Genomic DNA, 18347 nt, shown 5'->3' with positions numbered 1-18347 from the left:
TTGATATATTACTCACAAACTATTAGTTAATGACTTGTTAATAACGTGTTAAATATTTACTACATGTATGCTAATGATTTATAACTATGTTGTTGCAACTTTAGAAAAACTACCCAATAACATATATTAACTATTAACAAATACTTAACTAGCCATTAGTAAGTGTTTTACTAATGGCTTGTTCATAATCCTTTGAACATAAATAATGGTTACAACTCCTTAACTAGATGTTAACAAACATTTAACAAGACATTAAAAACTCATTAACTAATGGTTTATAAATGATCTACATTGTTATTAATCCTTAACTAACTATTAACAAATGATTAACAAGTCATTAATAACTCATTAACTAACAGTTTATGAATGATCTAGTATGTAAAGGTTGAATGTGCAAAGTTCTGACCGTATGGCCTGATGGAGGAGCGTGTGCACCGTGTGCAACCGCCCAGCCAGGCTCCCAGAACATGGGACAAAACGTGGGAGGTGGCGCCGTCCACCGCCACCTCCTGTCTTCTGAGCAGCTATTGCTGCTGTCATCTACCGCGTTCGCTCTTATGAGTGGTCTTGCAACCTTGCTCCTGAGGCGAGCCCCTGGGGCCTTCTGGCCTCTGTGGCCTCCGGATCTGCTGACAGGGATGGCAGGTGACTCTGAGTGCCGCGGCCTGGTACCACGTTGCGCTGGTGTCGGGGCTCGTCGATGTGTAGGCGTGGCGAAACGTGAAGTCTTTGTGGGGATGGAGGCCCTCAGGGCCTCTCCCTGCTCCTGTTTAGACTTCCTGTTGGCAGTCAGGATGGCGATGGTGTCCCCAGCATCCCTCCTGTTTCACGGGAGACCCTCCTGTTTCACGGGTTGGTCCAAGACGCCGATCCTTTCCGCCTCGGAGAGGCGTGAGTGGTCCAGCCACCTGGCCCTTTCCGTGGTGACGAGAAACGCCATGGAGCGGCCGATGGCGGACAGGGCCCCTGCAGTGAGTTGTAGGGACTCGTCGCTCAGACGGCACAGCTCCTGCATCTGCTCCTGCGAGGGCTTGTCCTTCGCGGCTTTGAAGAGCTGCGTGGTCGATGCCCCCAGGAGCACGGAGGAATTCAGGGTGCGCACTCCTGCGCCCAGGACTGTGCAGGCCTTTCTGTTGAGGGCAGAGAAGTTGGGCTGCCATGGCCATCTCCATCTGTGGGATATTACTCAGCCCTTCTTCCTGCTCCCTCAGGCATTCGAGGCCTTTAACACTCCCATGACTGGGGTTTCATCATCCCATACACTGCCTGATTTGGGGATCAAAAATACAGTTTTTCCAGCTATTCTATTGGTCACTGTCTCCCCTCTGTGCTCCAGACGAGCCAACACCTTCTCCCCCACGCAGTGGGGGTTCCATTGTCTTTTAAATAGCTATTAACATTTCAATTGCACTCTGCTCAGTCAGTGAGTTCACATATGTTGTTGTAGGCAGGCAGAAACATTATAAAATAGGCTAACTTGTAATGATAACTACAGATTCTGTATGTAAAATCTTTATTAAAAAAGCGTATAAAACAGCTCGATCTGTAGCAGTACATTAAACTCTTGAGGGAAACATGGATAGCCTATTTGAACGCTGAAGCCACTGTCTAATTACGTGACTATCTCCATTGTCCAAAACACATGGATATCTCTTGGCAAACCAATATTATTATTATACATAATAATACTATTCACAGTATTGCCTGAGCGTAAAGCGTCTCATTCTATCAGCTGTCCACGTTGCTGACAAAAGCGTCTCCTCTCCTCCTCCCTGTCAGTGAACACATCGCTATGTTCCACAAATGTGCTCATTCCTGCTCTACTCCTGCGCTAAATATCTGATCTACAAACATAAAACAGTCGCTGCCTGACGAGCCCTATGCTTGTAGATCAGATCTGTTGACACAGCATTATAAAACAGCACGATCTGTAGCAAACACATCGGTATGCTTCACACATGTGCTCAATCCTGCGCAAAATATCTGATCTTCAAGCATAAAACAGGGTGCCCGTAGGGTGCCCAGACCTCTAGTTATAATTATTTATGTTTATTTGACAGGGACAATACAAAAACAATGAGTCAAGTATTAAAAACATGAAATCCTTGCATTGTAAATGGGGTTTATAGCCGAGGCTAATTTGCAACCCCAGTCCCTGGTTAGATCTTTCTATATAAATATTTACCTAATAAAAAATCTTTTACAAAAGGACATGCATGAAGCTCTAATCTAAGCAAGTATGAAAAGATATTTATATCTGCAAAGTAACTAGTAACTAAAGTTTTCAAATAATTGTAGTGGAGTAAAAGTACAAGATTTGCCTCTGAGCTTAGTGGAGTAGAAAATTATTACCATTATAATGTAATTATATATATAATTATAATAATAATAATAATAGAAAGACGTGAAAAACAAGCCCAAAGTCGCTTATAATAAGCAGACATGGCAACATAGACTCGCTGCGCAGCAGTTCTCTGCTGGTCTGCGGGCCGGTCGGCGGGGGGTCTCGAGGTGTCAACTGCTCTTCCCTGGGGGAGAGAGGGGGAGAGCGGTCAAATTAGCCGAAATATAACGACTGGGATGGTATATATGGGGCTAATTTCATATTTATAATACGTTTCAGAAAAAGAAAAAACAGAGATGATTTGAATCAAATAGTTAGGAAAAGTCATGAAAGGGGAATTTCCTCGGAGCTTCCTGAGAGAAGATAATCCACTTTAAATTCTCAAAATCGTCCAGATTGACCGGCTAGTCATGCGAGTGTTAAGAGGCAGGATGGGTGAGGAGTATGGCTTCTTCCATGACTTGTGAAGGGCCTCCAAAGTGATGAGCATAAGGGGAATAAGGTCCATTGTCGTCTGCTTTGTCCTGGCCCCTCCAATGCCGTCGAGGAGGGAGGCCTGCGGCGTGGTCCCCTCATCTGGACGGGGGAAATCTTGCCCAAGCAGTCCGCCGCTCGGTGGAGTAGTTTGTGCATGCTAGCTTCATCGAGCTCCAGGCCAGGCTCAGCCGCTGGAAGCGGCTTTGCAATGTTTGACCGCTGCGTGGATGGAAGGGAGGCTCTGCTGTAGGAAGGGGAGAGCATGTCGTCCTCCTCCTCCAGGGAATCGAGGGAGACTTGGGCGTCTCACTCGTATTCATCCATGGCTTCGTCCTCGTATGGGTCAAAGATACGTTGCAGCATGTCCTCCTCGTTCAGCGGCTCAGCCGCTCCCACCGTGCAGCCCCAACTCAGGGCCGGGGATGGAGCACGGAGCGACCTCCAGCGGAGGGTCTGGGGGTGGTGAGTGGGGAAATTTTGCAGCCTTTGGCGGAGGACCTTCATGTCTGTGTCTCCGCAGACCAGACAGAAGTCCTCCCCCTCAAGCTGCCCCCACTCCGCGTGAGTGAGGCCCAGACAAATCACACATGGTGTGCTTTGTCTGGGCCTGGCATCTCACCGTTGCATCTTTCGCAGTGCTTTGGCAGGGAGGTGGCGGTGTTGGATCGGGTCCTACACCTGGTTCCAGACGCCATGCTCTATAGCTTGGCCTCTGGGGTTCGTCAAGGCGTGGGAATTGAGGTCGGCTCTGGGCCTTGACTCACCGCCGGGTAAACTTCGAGGAAGGTTTTGTTGCCAACCACGAGTTTCCCGTCGAGCTAGCCTTGGTGGCTAGCAGGCCGCAACACGCGGAATCAAGATTAGCCGCGGGCTAACCGAGCTGCAGCGTGGACAGGCCTAACGGCTATCGCTCGTGAGTCACTCGTTAGCTTACGTGCTAACGAGTGCTACTAGGCTAAGCTGGAGTTAGCAAGCTAACCTGTTAGCGGTCGAAGCTAAAACGTAATAAAGGGTTAGGGTTAGAAAGAAACGTGTGTTTTAGCACTTAGGGTAGAAGTCAGAAACATCGTGATCTGTTAGTGTCTCTCAGTCACAGAAGTCAAATCCTGGCCTGTTGAAACCTAGTCAAGATAACAAAGCTCCGGCGAACGGAGGGAAAAACGCTCTGCTTCAGACGAGAAGAGGAAACGAAGGAACGAGTGAAGATCCGCCCCCTGACTATATAGGCGGAGGGCAGGACCTCCAGGTCAGAGGAGCGAATCAGAATCCAGCCAAAAAGGACCTTGTCTGGAAGTGTATCAAGAAAATACTCTCCCATAGCGAGACCTGGAGCGGAGTATTGAAATAGAACCAGCTATGAAAGCGCAAAGCTATCTTCCTCACAGACTTAGTGCTCCAAATAAAGGTAGCGTAAGTGATATAAAGAATTATATTCTGATAGTAATCATTGTTATAGTGTTTTGTTCAGTAACAGGGGTCTCCCTGTCTCTCTTGATAGTGTTTCAGTTTTGTCTGCTCATTTCTTTGTGTCATCACTTCCAATTTCTCTCTCCTGATTGGATAAAATTGATATCCCAAGGTCAGGGTTAATGACAGTAGAGCTGATAGGAGCACCTGAGTGACAGTCTCTGGCCAAGTTCTCAAGTGGCTTCAATGTCTTAACCCATTAAGACTTGAGGCCGATTCTACAAATTATCCCTGTCGGGTGGAAACCTCATATGTCCAAAACTGTTACTTTTAAGGATTCACATTGAAAAAGAGCAAAAGTAGCTTTTAGATCTGCTGCTTTTGATGCGTTTATGTGATGCTGTAGTATGATCAAGTAGGGCCGTTAATTTATGAAAAAACACAATAACTTAGAATATGGAGATAGGAGGTTTCTGCCCGACAGCAATGACTTGTAGCAACATAGGTTTTTCAGAAAACTGTTAGGATTTCGAAGGCATTTGTAAAATCGGCCTCAGGTCTTAAGGGGTTAAGACAGGGTTTCTCTGTTCCAGGGGGTCCCGAGCAAACCGAGGAACAGTTTAAACATATAAGCACTGTTTTATATTTTGGCTATTCAAAAATAGCTGATCTACAAGCTCACAACGTGTTGCAATGTGATGCGTTTGTGAGCTTTTGGAAGAAAGTTAAAAAATGTAGAACAATCTTGACAAATATTCTCTTATGGGGGCCCATAGCACAACATCATTTCAAATGGGGGTCCGCGGCCTAAGACGTATCAATTTGGTGGGCTTTAACACGAGAAACACTGCCTTAGGAGGCACATGATGCAACAGTCCAGTTCCAGTGGGAACTGAGGAGGAAAACATGTAATAGTGGAGGATTAGGATTGTTGTTGTTAGGTGGCTGAGGTGTGAGGGAAAACATGTGTGAAGCCTGAGGCATCTTCATCTCACCAGCTCCGCTCCCAAAAGACCAAATGACAGTCCCTTAGCTGAGCTTCAGAATCTAACAGGTAGCTCCACAAACAGAGAAGGTAAATTAAACCCACTGTCCAGGACAGGCTTCAGATGTGCCTCCTCAGGATACTTGGCTCAGATCTGAAGTGAACCCATTTGATTTGAGTTAGGAACCTGTTGCGACCGTGTGCCCTTGCTAACATCGACTCCAGACAGGGTTCAAACCCTCTACCATCCACACGAAAGGCATTTGCTCTAACCGCTACACTAGGTCTGCCCCTGGCATAATATACATATCAACCGGCATTTAATCAGGTTCTGACAGTAAGGAGCACACGATTGCCACGAGCACGTAAAGAAAACCTGTGGGCATTTAAAACCTGTCCAGACCTGCCCGAGTACCAACTGAGTGCCATGTTCTGTTTTCTTTCTGATTTCTCTCTCTCTGTTTCTGTTTCTGTTTCTGTCTCTGTCTCTGTCTTAGTTTTTGTCTCTGTCTCTGTCTTCTGTCATTGTTCTGTCTCTGTTTCTGTTTCTGTTTCTATCTCTATCTCTATCTCTATCTCTATCTCTGTCTCTGTCTCTGTCTCTGTCTCTGTCTCTGTCTCAGGCCGATTTGAAAGCTTTGAGGTGGAGTTTCTTCCGTGGCGAGCGAAAACATAGTCTCCAGCCTTCGGCCATCCGGCCTGGCGGAGACAACAATGGAGCTTGCACAAAAGGTTTTCCCACCCATCTCTTTACACCTGTAAACCTGGAATGTGACAATATAGTTGATTTTTTAGTTTGATTCTGAGCTTCAGAAAAGTGCTCCAAACCGCCCCCTCAGGTCTTCTATTGCAGGCCTACTCGAAGTGCCTGAAATGTCATATAAGAAACACGGCAAAGCAGCATTCTGCTTCTACGGTCCGACGGCTTGGAATAAACTCCCTGATAGAGCTGTTATTTTTCCTTATCAACCATATATATATACCAATGCATGGCGAAACATCACATAAGTATTTATATAAGTACCGGTAACTTTCATGAAAGGCGACAAAGAAAAAACAGACTCAGAACACAGGCAGCCATGGATGTAGTGAAATATCTTGTATTCAGACAGAGAGAGAATAAGGTTACAGTATCACCAGGTGTTCACGCATCATCGGTCATGTCTCTCTCCCGTTAAACAGAGAAAGCCCTGGACTTTAACAGCGTCCGGTAACATAAACATATGACATCATTGAAGATACATCGAGCGTCCAGCCGTCGGAGGTGTAATGCTGCCATTGGTGGATAGTGATGATTACGTCGTCGTCAGATGAGGATGATGATGGTAGATGATGAAGATGATGATGATGGTGTGACAGTTTATCTTTGAACAAACAGCGTCCACATGTCTCGAACAACACGTTGACCTCGGGTCTGACTGGTCACTGGTCAGTGGTGACTTCAGTGGCGCTGAAGGAATTGTTAGCGTAGGGAAGAACACCAAGATACAGTGTTCTCAAAACAACAGATTGCCACAGAAAGCCGGTAGCTAGTTTGACCTTGCATAGACAGAGAAATAGCAGAATAGAGTACATGTCTGAATTAGGCCAATATGACAGCATTATATTAATTTGACATTTAAAGCAGGTATATGACACTAGACAAATTATGATCAATCAAGATTAACTCTATCACTCCCATTACACATAAGACAGGCACCCTCTGTGGACAGTTTTAAAGCACAGCTCAAGACATATTTCTTCACTCTTGCTTTTAGTTGATTTTTTCTCTTCTAAATCTCTGTGTTGTTATTCATGTCTGTACTGTTTTGCTCACTGCCTCACTGCCTGTTACAGTATGTATTGTTTTAGACATTATTGCCAGATCCAGGGGATCGGCCTACATGAGGTTTTGTCGGTCGGTCGGTCGGTCTGTCCCTCTTTTCCTCTGCACACGCGTCATGCGAAGTCCGGCCATTCAGATTTCAACCACTAGGGGTCTGGCAGTACCAGGTCTCCTGGTTCCCTTATTTTTATGGTTTGGTGGTTTGATCTCCAAATCTATTATTTTTTATTATTTTATTAATTAAATTTCCTCTGGTCACTCTGTGTGTAATGTTAGGACAGAGTTAAAGCAGGCAGAACAGAGAGCAAGAGGCGTTCACCCTCCATAAAAACACCACACTATATAAATAAAAGGCCTGTGCTCTTTGTATTTTCTATGTCACTTTTACGATGTATAGTCAGTCACTTTGTGGCTTTCTCTTTGTTTAATTTACTCCTAAGTCTACGTGACCTATTTTAAATACAGCATCATTGACCAACCATAGCACCACCGAATTAGAATCTGCAGTGAAGCATACAAATGTGCATTTATACCCAAATATACCCTATATACATTGACTATTTGAAAATAGCCAATCTAAAAGCTTACAAAGTGTTGCATTTTTTTAAGTAAAAGTAATAACAATTAAAGGAGGAGTTCACCCAAAAAATGACTTATTTTCTATGAATTGCACACCCCATGAAGCCTTGTGTATCCGGTAGGAGACACAAATAATCTACTTTGTGTATCATACCGGATACATTAGCCGGTAGGAGACGGGAACTAGTAGTGTAAATAATTGATCCTGCATGGGAGGGGGGCATTTAGGGGCTTAAGTGCCTTGCTCAGGGACACCTGGACACATTGCCCGGGCTAGGACCAGGAACTTCTGTTTCCCAGGTGCCCTGGCCGCCTAATAGGTAAAGTAAAAATATTTTTGAAACATTTTGAAAATAGTATCCATCGTACGATGGATAAATAAATAAGTGTCAGTCCTGTTCATATTTTGTTTGTTTATTCTTTTCAATGTATTTTAATTATTGTTTGTATATTATGTAGCCAAAGGCTGAAATACAGTTATCATGATCCACATACCCAACCCGAAATGAAAAATGCACAGCGCAACATGAACACCCGATGTTTAAAACATGTACACTCACGGATGATCCGATCATTTTATCAAAATATTAAGAAAATTTGAAGTTTGTATAATGAACCCATTAAGACCTGAGGTCGATTCTACAAATGCCTCTACAAACTTTCAAGATTTTTCGAAAATATTCAAAAATAGCAGATGTACAAGCTCGTATAGCTTGGATATCTGCTATTTTTGAATAGCCAATGCTAAAATCTAAAATGACACAGATGTCTTTCCGATTTGAATGGGTTAAACGTTATGAAAGGCACCACACAGCAGCTGTTGTGCTCACCATGTTTACCCTGCAGAGACTGAAGGCGGATGGCAGCACGCACCAGAGATTCCGTTGCGCAAGACAAGGAAAGGACAATGATGTCAGGCAAGTCATTCAGTGATGCGTCAAATACAACATAAAACACTTTTATGATTGTTCACAATTCTTTGAGCTCGAGTACGAGTCGAGTCTCGAGTCTTTGAGGAGCGAGTCCGAGTCAAGTCTCAAGTCGCATGCATGGCGACTCGAGTGAGACTTGAGTCGAGTCTCAAACTCGAGTCCCCATCACTGCCTTATTTTTCTGGCCACAGTCACCTGTTGACATCTACCTGCAGTACAGGGATAGTGTCTCTGACCCACAGAGGATGAAGAGCAGCTAATATTTGTAACTATATAGTTCTAAAGTCACCAAATCTTGCCTGTGTGAAGCTAATCAACTTCTTCACAAACTTATCTTCATTATAGTTTGTGTCTACAGTATGACTGGATTACTACTTTTACTTTAATCTGGTAGAAAACTGAATCTACTATACAGTACAAAGTTATCAGCAATCAAATATATCCATACACATGTATTGTTGTAAAATCAGACAGAAAGTTGAAACATATACATTTTTGTTGCCTTTATCTTTATTTACTTGTATCTACTATATCTTGATGGCACCTCGACTCATGATGGACTTCTTAGTGTTTCTCTCAGGTTTCAAAAGAATTATATAACACTTTGGTCCAAACAGTGCCACCAAAAGGCCATAACTAGATGCTAAAATAGCAAATACCTCCACTACATCTGCATATTTGCCTGGAGAGCTGATATATGCTGGTATGAAGGCTACCCACACAGCACAGAAGATCAACATGCTGAAAGTGATTAACTTGGCCTCATTGAAGTTGTCTGGAAGATTCCTTGCCATGAATGCTAGGACGAAGCTGAGGAGTGCCAGTAAACCAATATAACCTAGTAACACTGCAAAACCAACTGTTGATCCCACGTCACACTCATAGACTATCTTATCACTGTGGTATTGTGTGTTCTTATGAGGAGTTGGTGAGGCAGACACAAGCCAGGCTGTGCAGATTATTGCCTGGATGGAAGTAAGAGCCAGAACTGTTCCTCTCTGCTGCATAGGACCAAACCACTTCATAATATCTGCACCCCCAGGCTTGGAGGCCTTGAACACAGCCAACACCACCATAGTCTTTACCAGGATACACGAGACACACAGCACAAAGCTGACCCCAAATACTGCATGCCTCAGCTGACAAGTCCAGAGTCTGGGACGGCCGATGAACAGAAGTGAGCACAAGAAACATAGTTTGAGTGACAGCAAAAGTTGGAAACTGAGTTCTGAGTTGTTAGCGCGCACCATGGGTGTGTCTCGATGATAGACGAATATACCGATGACGATGGCAGAGATAAGTGTACCGAGCAATAAGATGGTTGTCAAGGAGATACCCAGGCCCTCATGGTAGGAGAGGAACTCCACGCTCTTAGGGACACAGTGGTCACGCTGGGGACTGGACCAGAAGTCCTCTGGACAACTGTTGCACTCTGTGGAGTCTAACAAAGAAGAGAAGATTAAATGAACAGACAAGTAGCCAGTGGTGGAAAGTAACATTTACTTAAGTACTGTAATTAAGTAACATTTTGAGGTATTTATACTTTACTTGAGTATTTCCAATTTCCAATACTTTTACTTCTCCACTACATCTCAGAGGCAAATATTGTACTTTTACTCCACTACAATTATTTGAGAACTTTAGTTACTAGTTACTTTTCAGATATAAATTATGATATTATGAAACATACATTAACCACTTTAGCCCTGTTATATACATAGGCTATTTGAAAATAGCCCATCCACAAGCTCACGACTTGTCGCTTCGCGACACGTTGTGAGCTTGTAGATCTGCTATTTTCAAACATTTTAGTACTTTTACTTTTGGTACTTTAAGTACATTTTGATGCCAATACTTTTGCACCTTTACTCAAGTACATTTTGAATTCTGGACTTTTACTTGTAACAGAGTAATTCTATATTGCAATATTGGTACTTTTACTTAAGTAAATAATTTGAGTACTTTTTCCACCACTGCAAGTAGCCTACAATATCACTCTAAAGATAACCTGCTGTACATACATAATGTAAATCTACCAGTCTCATTGCTGATCTCTCCCTCAGAACAAGCAATGCAGTCAAAGCAGCAGACAGGTTTTCCTTTCCTTCTGGCCACACGCGTTCCAGGGGAACAGCTCTCACTGCACACTGACCGAGGAGGCTACAGAGTTAAGAAACAATGATCATTTTCGGTCTAAACTAAATTACATTCAAATTCACATCATGAGCTCAACATCAGGTATTTTAGAAAGCCAAAGTGACCTTATTGGTTTCAAAGTTCCAGAAGATTCTGTCTTCATCAAGGATGAGTTCACCTTCACCTGAGGAGGATGACTTCTTGTACACACCTACATTGTGAACCTTTGTGCTTCCATCAGGGAGCCAAACCCAGTTGATGATGTCACAGATTGGTAAGGCTTCACTGTTCCCATCAAAGAATACTTGATCACCAGATGAGGTTGTGAAGTTGATCTTTTCCAGGTAATACACAAGCTAGAAATGGTGATCAACATAATTATGAAGAGCAAGAGACTCTACATCCTTGCAGTATTTACAACACAATTTACAAATACATCACTAAAAGAAAATGTAAATACGGTTTCATCCTACTACTTCAATCTTTCAGGCTTCGTGAAATGACCAATGTCATTTAAATATGTATTATTATTCAAAATTAAATCCAACGAGAAACTCTCGTAAACAGGTTATTATCACACCTGCCATGGCTGGACTGTCTGCAAGCTGGTACAGCTGTGCCCACACTGCAACATGTCATGAAGGGCATGGGCCACAGCATACACAGCCTTGTACACATTGTACTCTTCCCTGAGTTCAGACACATCCAACAGGGTAGTTTCTGCTGTTCCTAGGTCCTCTTGTCCAGTACACACCCTTCCACCTGCATCCACCCACTCTGACGGAAGGGGTGCAAATGTACACTGAAATGTGTGCTCCCAAAACTGCTTCAACTGAAGAAACAAATTGAAGACTTAAAGGGATAGTACACCCAAAAAATAACCTTTTTTCTATCGATTAGTCACCCCATGGAGACTTGAATTCATGGATATTTACAGGGACAGAGATCTCAGCTCTGTACCTGTTTTGATATTGGCAGTATTCTGTCACTTCTTCTTCTTCTTCTTCTTCTTCTTCTTCTTCTTCTTCTTCTTCTTCTTCTTCTTCTTCTTCTTCTGCCACTTTTCGCAGTTCTGGCTGAACCGTGCAGTCGCTTTTTACGAAACTCGGCCATATGGTAGATGGTCATGAAAAACGATCAAAAAATAATTCTCACAATCTTTCGTCCAAAGGTGGCGCTATAGCACTCAATTGAAAATGCCAACTTTGAACAGGTACAACTCATGCCCTGTTTGACCTACAGCCATGAAACTTGGATACACATATGCGTCTCCTCATGCTGAACAACTTTCACACTCTGACTTTTGACCTCTGACCTTTAGATCTCCCACCATTTTGAATTATATGAAAAACAGTCATTGGCTCCTAACTTCTGCATTTTTTCACACATACATGCAGACTCACATTTCTTTGAAACTTTGCAGAAATGTACAGGGTCATTCCAAATATCACTGAAACCAATCTTACTCCAATTGGCCAAAGGGGGGCGCTATAGCAATTTTTTTTAAATGCAGACTTTAAACAGGCATAAGTCATGCCTCGTTTGGCCGAAAGTCGTGAAACTTGCTTACACATGTGCCTTGACTCATGAGGAACACACGTATCGATTTGACCGTTAAGCTCCGCCCTTAGATTGTCCGCAATTTTGAGCAGTTTGAAAAACACTTAAACCCAGGATTTTTCAGCTATTTGCGTGAAACTGTATCAGTGTGATCTCCTTTTTCGCAGTTCCTTGTCTGTTGGTCCAATGGCGTCTCCCTTAAATGAGTGCCTCACAATCTTAAGGTCGTCAGTTCAAGCCTCATTTGCAGACTTCATTTAAGTTGAATTGCAAACAACATGACTGTATCAATGAATACATGTGCAAATGGTAAAGATAACCTGAAATGCATATTTGAGAGTACATTTTTCAACGTATGACATACTTCATTCTGAAAATAGCCGATCTACAATCTCAAAACCTTTCAGATAGCAACGTGTTTCTGAGCTTGTAGATCGGCTGCTTTCACTGTTTTTGGTTGCGAGGAGACATACAATTTCTCTATTGGTAAATGGTTTGTGAACGAGTGATCTTAGTGTTGGCTTGGTTCATGACAGAAGGCAAGAGTTTATGGTCTTCAACAGACAACATCAGCCTGGACAAAACTATAGCACTATAGGTAGTGTTGCAGCCTGTTAGTCCGAAGGTTGAGAGTTCGATTCCTGTTAATGGCAATAGGTTGAGATGTCCAATCAATCCATTCTGTTTTCATCTCTCTCTCTCATCAATCTATTCCGTTTCCATGTCTCTCTTCAATCTATTCCGTTTCCATGGCGCTCTCTCTCTCTCTCTCTCTCTCTCTCTCATCTATTCCGTTTCTATCTCTCTCTCTCTCCAGTTTCCATGTCTCTCTCTCTCTCCAGTATCCATGTCTCTCTCTCTCTCTCTCTCTCTCTCTCTCTCTCTCTCTCTCTTCCATGTCTGGCCCTGTATTATCGCATTCCTAAACCAATAATTTGATGACCAGCGGACCTGTAGGCAGCGGTTCCGGTAGAAGACCTAAAGGAGACTATTTGTGTCTCCTACCGGAACCGCTGCAAGTCTCCATGGGGTGACTAATTGATAGGAAAAAAAGTTATTTTGGGGGTGAACTATCCATTTAAAATAAATATAATACCTTGTGAACATAAAAAAAGAATACAGACATCAGATTGAAATTGCAGCTCAAATACTACATTTATCTTGGGGATAGCCGAAGGCAGTGGATGATCCACCCTACAACCCAAACTCATACCATGAACACTGTCAGCAAAGCTCGCAGAAGATGGGATGCCACATGGAAAGTGCCACTAGTAGTAAACTGCTAAAGAGTTTGTTCCCCAGTCAATCAGACACTTGAACGAATTAGCCAAAGTAAAGCTTGAGAAATGCTAATTTCGTCTCATTGCTATTCCTCGAAACAAGTGATTCTCAACCATTGGTTCTTATGTACCTGTACACAAGATGTAACAATAGAGTTCACCTTGAATGCTGAAATTAAACAAAATACTCACTATGATATTTTCGTGGCGGTTATCAAGATAATTTCCAGGATGTATTTTTAACAAGAAGTCCTTAAGACCTGGTATCTCTCCAAGATGGACTGCAATACCCAGGGTGCCTCTCAGGTACCGCATGTAGCGAGGAGTCTGGAGCTTTGGGTCTGGTATCCAGGCCACATCAGCTATCCACTGCAGCCCTGTCACCTTCTGCCTTACCACCTGTTGATTGAGATGATCAACAACAATACAAATACAAATACAAATACAAATACAAATACAAATACAAATACAAATAATAACAATAATAATGTTATTAACATTAATAATAATAGTAATAATCATCATCATCATCATACAATCTTCTTTAAATTGTCAAGTCAAATGCCATCTACAATGCAATTCTAACAATACATTTATATAATATATATTTAGTTTCAGAAGTGGGATGTGTGGATGATTTGATTGTGATTATTTAATTTGATGAACTTAATTCTGATTAAATTGCATTTCAATTTAATTGCATTGCAATTTAATTGTGATTAAATGTATAAATCGTGATTAAATTTAATTGTGATGCAATTTCAAAAATGCTAATAAATAGCAACCTATTTTTTATGAAAGGATGTCTTCACTTCTATATAACTAATGTCAGATTCCTTATGATATTGAGTTCCTAAATGAGCATGGATCATAACCCCAACCTCGTCCATGAGTTTAATCATGTGGATTCCATATACAATACAAACGACCACACGAGCTGTGGATTTCTTCATCACAGAGACAATCCTCTGGAGTTCAGCTGGGTCATTGTCCCAGGGCATAAGCTCCACATACGCCAGGCAACCCAAACCAGACTGGGCCAGCTGAGACTGGAAGATTTGGGCATTATTGTGGCCGTAGGAATCATCACTATACAGCAATCCTGCCCAGGTCCACTCGAACCGTCTCATAATCTGGAGCATAGCTAGCACCTGATTGGATAAAGAGTGGATGGATCCTTGCTCAAACTAGGTTATTCACCAGTGGTGGAAAAAGTACTCAAATGTTTTACTCAAATAAAAGTATCAATAATGCAATGTAGAAATACTCTGTTACAAGTAAAAGTCTGGAATTCCAAATTTACTTCAGCAAAAAGTACAAAAGTATTGGTATCAAAATGTACTTAAAGTAAAAGTAGAAAGTACTCGTTATGCAGAATGTCCCATTTCACAAGTTTTCAAATGTATTCAAATCTTTTGAAAATAGCATATCTACAAGCTCACAATGCATCGCGACACATTGTGAGCTTGTAGATCGTCTATTTTCAAATGGCCAAAATGTATATAGAGCTGAAGTGGGTAATATATGTTTAGAAAAATAATCAAAATCTACAAAGTAACTAGTAACTAAAGTTTTCAAATAATTGTAGTGGAGTAAAAGTACAATATTTGCCTCTGAGATGTAGTGGAGTAGAAGTAAAAGTACAGAAAATTGGAAATACTCCAGTAAAGTAAAGATACCTCAAATTTGTACTTAAGTACGGTACTTGAGTAAATGTACTTAGTTACTTTACCCCACTGTTATTCACATAGTGGTAAATCCTTGACTTTTGTCAAGTGTGTGGAACATGTACTATTTTCAACAGATCTAGTAGAAGTTCACCTGGATGGTATTACTTATGATCGTTCTAAAGAAGGAAGGGTGCTGATTCCGGTCACTCAGACAGGAGCACATGGCCCAGTAACTTACCTGAAAAAGGCACAAAACATCTGTTCTGTAATATACAACAGTATTATAATAATTATTATTATGGGGGGGGGGGGGGCATGTGAGTGGAGGCTGTTCTCATGCTCCTCTCAACATCCCTCACGGCTCACCTATATTTGCCCCTGCTCTGCTAAACCCCACCAACTGCTCCAAATAAATACACACCGTATTGACTTGCCCTTCAGCGCCTTGGTCGCATGCCATTCAAGGGGGGCTTGTGTAACATAATTGTGCTTTTGTGCTCGCTCTCTCTCTCTCTCTCTCTCTCTCTCTCTCTCTCTCTCTCTCTCTCTCTCTCTCTCTCTCTATCATGTTTAAACACAGGAATAAATATCTTATCTGAATTTTCCAATGACACAAATGCGTGACACAGAACCAGGGACATGATGTTGTGTGCACATGTTGCAATGTATTTAGCATTTGAACATTGTCGTAACTTATTCCAACATAAGGTTTAATGTTGCAATGTTAATACGTAAAACATTCTGAATATTAGACCAAATAGCTTACTCCCTTACCCCATCATGGATTTATACAAAAACATTACATGTGACCACGAGAGCAGGCTGACTCAGGGGCCTTAGAATTCCTACTCTCAAGTCCAGGAGTGACTGTCAACCCTGCAACACAGGTGCATTGCACTCTGACCTTATGAAAACCTATATTCAAAATCTGCCTGCTCCGCTCACATGCTCTGCCTGCAAGTACATGTGTAGGCCTATGTCTTTCAAGCTTTAAACTTTGCTATATACATTGTACATCATATTAACAACTCTTTCACTGCCGAGTATACATTAATAAACTCACCCACTGCCAGCAATTTTCGTGTTTTATAACCTTTTCAACTGGTCATAGAACATTTTAGATCCACTATGACCTATCGTCGGACCATGTGTAAACACAAACAGTATCTGTGGCTGTCCCACAGAGGAAAAAGAAATCACCCGCGAGGTGCTTTCCATGTCGCAGGCACGCTGAAAACAGCATCTTCCTTAAAATATGCACGTCTTTCCCACCTCCCCAACTGGCCACAGAACATTTCTATACATTATGATCACTTGTCAGACCATTGGTAAACACAAAGGGGATCACTGTTCGTCGTCCAGATAAAAATATATATAACCGGAGCTGTCCCTTCCTTTGTTAGAGCACGTTAAAACTACGGTCTCTCCGAATCCGGGGCAAAAAAAGGCAACTAAAGATACATACAACCATTTCCAGGAAACCAATAAACAGGAAGTGGACGGAGGCGAAAATCTTCGGATGACGTTATTTCCGTATCCGTGTGAAGAGTGAAAGCGATCACTCGGGTGAAAGAGAACAGTGCAATCTTTTACAAAACAATTAAAAAATAATTCCCGTCCATGCCAATGAAAGCATTGGCAGAATTGGACGGGAATTCCCGTCCTTGGCAATGAAAGAGTTAAATTCAAATCACCTGATCAGCATAATATATCAAATAGGTGATGGTAAAAGGGGGCTGAGGTATGAAACTTACCATGGGCACTCTGTACAAACCTAATATACTTGAGATAGAAATAGTATTTCTTGAGGTATCAGGACCCACAATTCCGAGCAGTGGAGGAGACCCAACGCAGCTCTCATCCAATGGAAACTGCTCCTCTCTCCTACTGACCAATGAAAATGCTGCACGGAACCCAACTCCAAGCGAGTAACAGGTATCATAGACACTATACCCCAGAGTCACATTGGGCAGCAGGCTGGGGTTTCTGTTGATCTCAGCAATGGCAAAAGCCATGGTCTGGGCCCACCTGAATGCCTCAACGTTAAAACTAACACATGACATGCCACTGTAACCTTGCATATTTATATACATCATCAAAGCAAGGTCCCTGTTCTCTTTGCTTGTATTTGTGATACTCACCCATAGCAAGAGGGGTCGTGTGGCTTGGAGGTGAACGACAGATCAGGGAACACAGAGAGTGAGACGTGCATCGGAAACAAGCCACCCAGAATAAAGTCGCCCGGCTTGTGAAATCTGCTGACGTTAAACTGTGCCTGTAACTCACAAGAAGAGGAAGGTGATGAAGACAAAGGAGAGAAGGAAGAGAACAATATCAAGTATGAAAGCAGGTGTATGTCTAGAGAAGTCCTCATGACTGCGCTCTGTCTAACCCCCTCCCCCTTTATCTAAATCCATTGTCCAGTTGTTAACTTTTATACACAGTGCTGTACACGCCATCCCCTGTGCCACCTTATGCCACTACGTAATCTTTCACACTCTTTCACACCCATCTGGGCAGAGGCAGAAGTAGAGGCAGGGCTTAACAACTTAACATGTCAACGACATTATCTCACCAGGGCTACATTTTGGCAATTTCGCCACACTGTAGGTCATGAAATGCATTATGGATTTTGGAACATCATTTATATAAAGATTATAAATAAAGCTGCATGTAGAAAAAGGTCTCTATAATTATTCTCTCGCAGTTTTGAGGGCCTAAACTCCCATTGCACCTTAGACAGGCAGCCTCTGTGGATAGCTTTAAAGCACAGCTCAAGACATATTTCTTCACTCTTGCTTTTGGTTGATTTTTAAATCTCTGTGTTGTTATTCATGTCCTCACTGTTTTACTATTATTCTAATGTTGTTTTATGCTTTTCTTTTCTTTTTACTTTATTGTAAATTAATTTTTTCTTGCTCTATAAAGCACTTTGAGCTGCATGTCATGAAAGGTGGTATACAAATAAAGTTTTTTATCATTATTAAAGATGCTCAAACACTTCTTGCAAAAAAAAGTATATTGCAGTAAACTGTACAGAGTATACTGCATTGTGCATCAAATTAAGCAGTTTATGTAAGCAGTTTTATCTATCTATCTATCTATCTATCTATCTATCTATCTATCTATCTATCTATCTATCTATCTATCTA

Source organism: Gymnoscopelus microlampas (assembly GCF_963454915.1).
Source record: "Gymnoscopelus microlampas genome assembly, chromosome: 16".
Taxonomy (NCBI): Eukaryota; Metazoa; Chordata; class Actinopteri; order Myctophiformes; family Myctophidae; genus Gymnoscopelus; species Gymnoscopelus microlampas.
Note: the sequence above shows the minus strand (reverse complement) of the source record.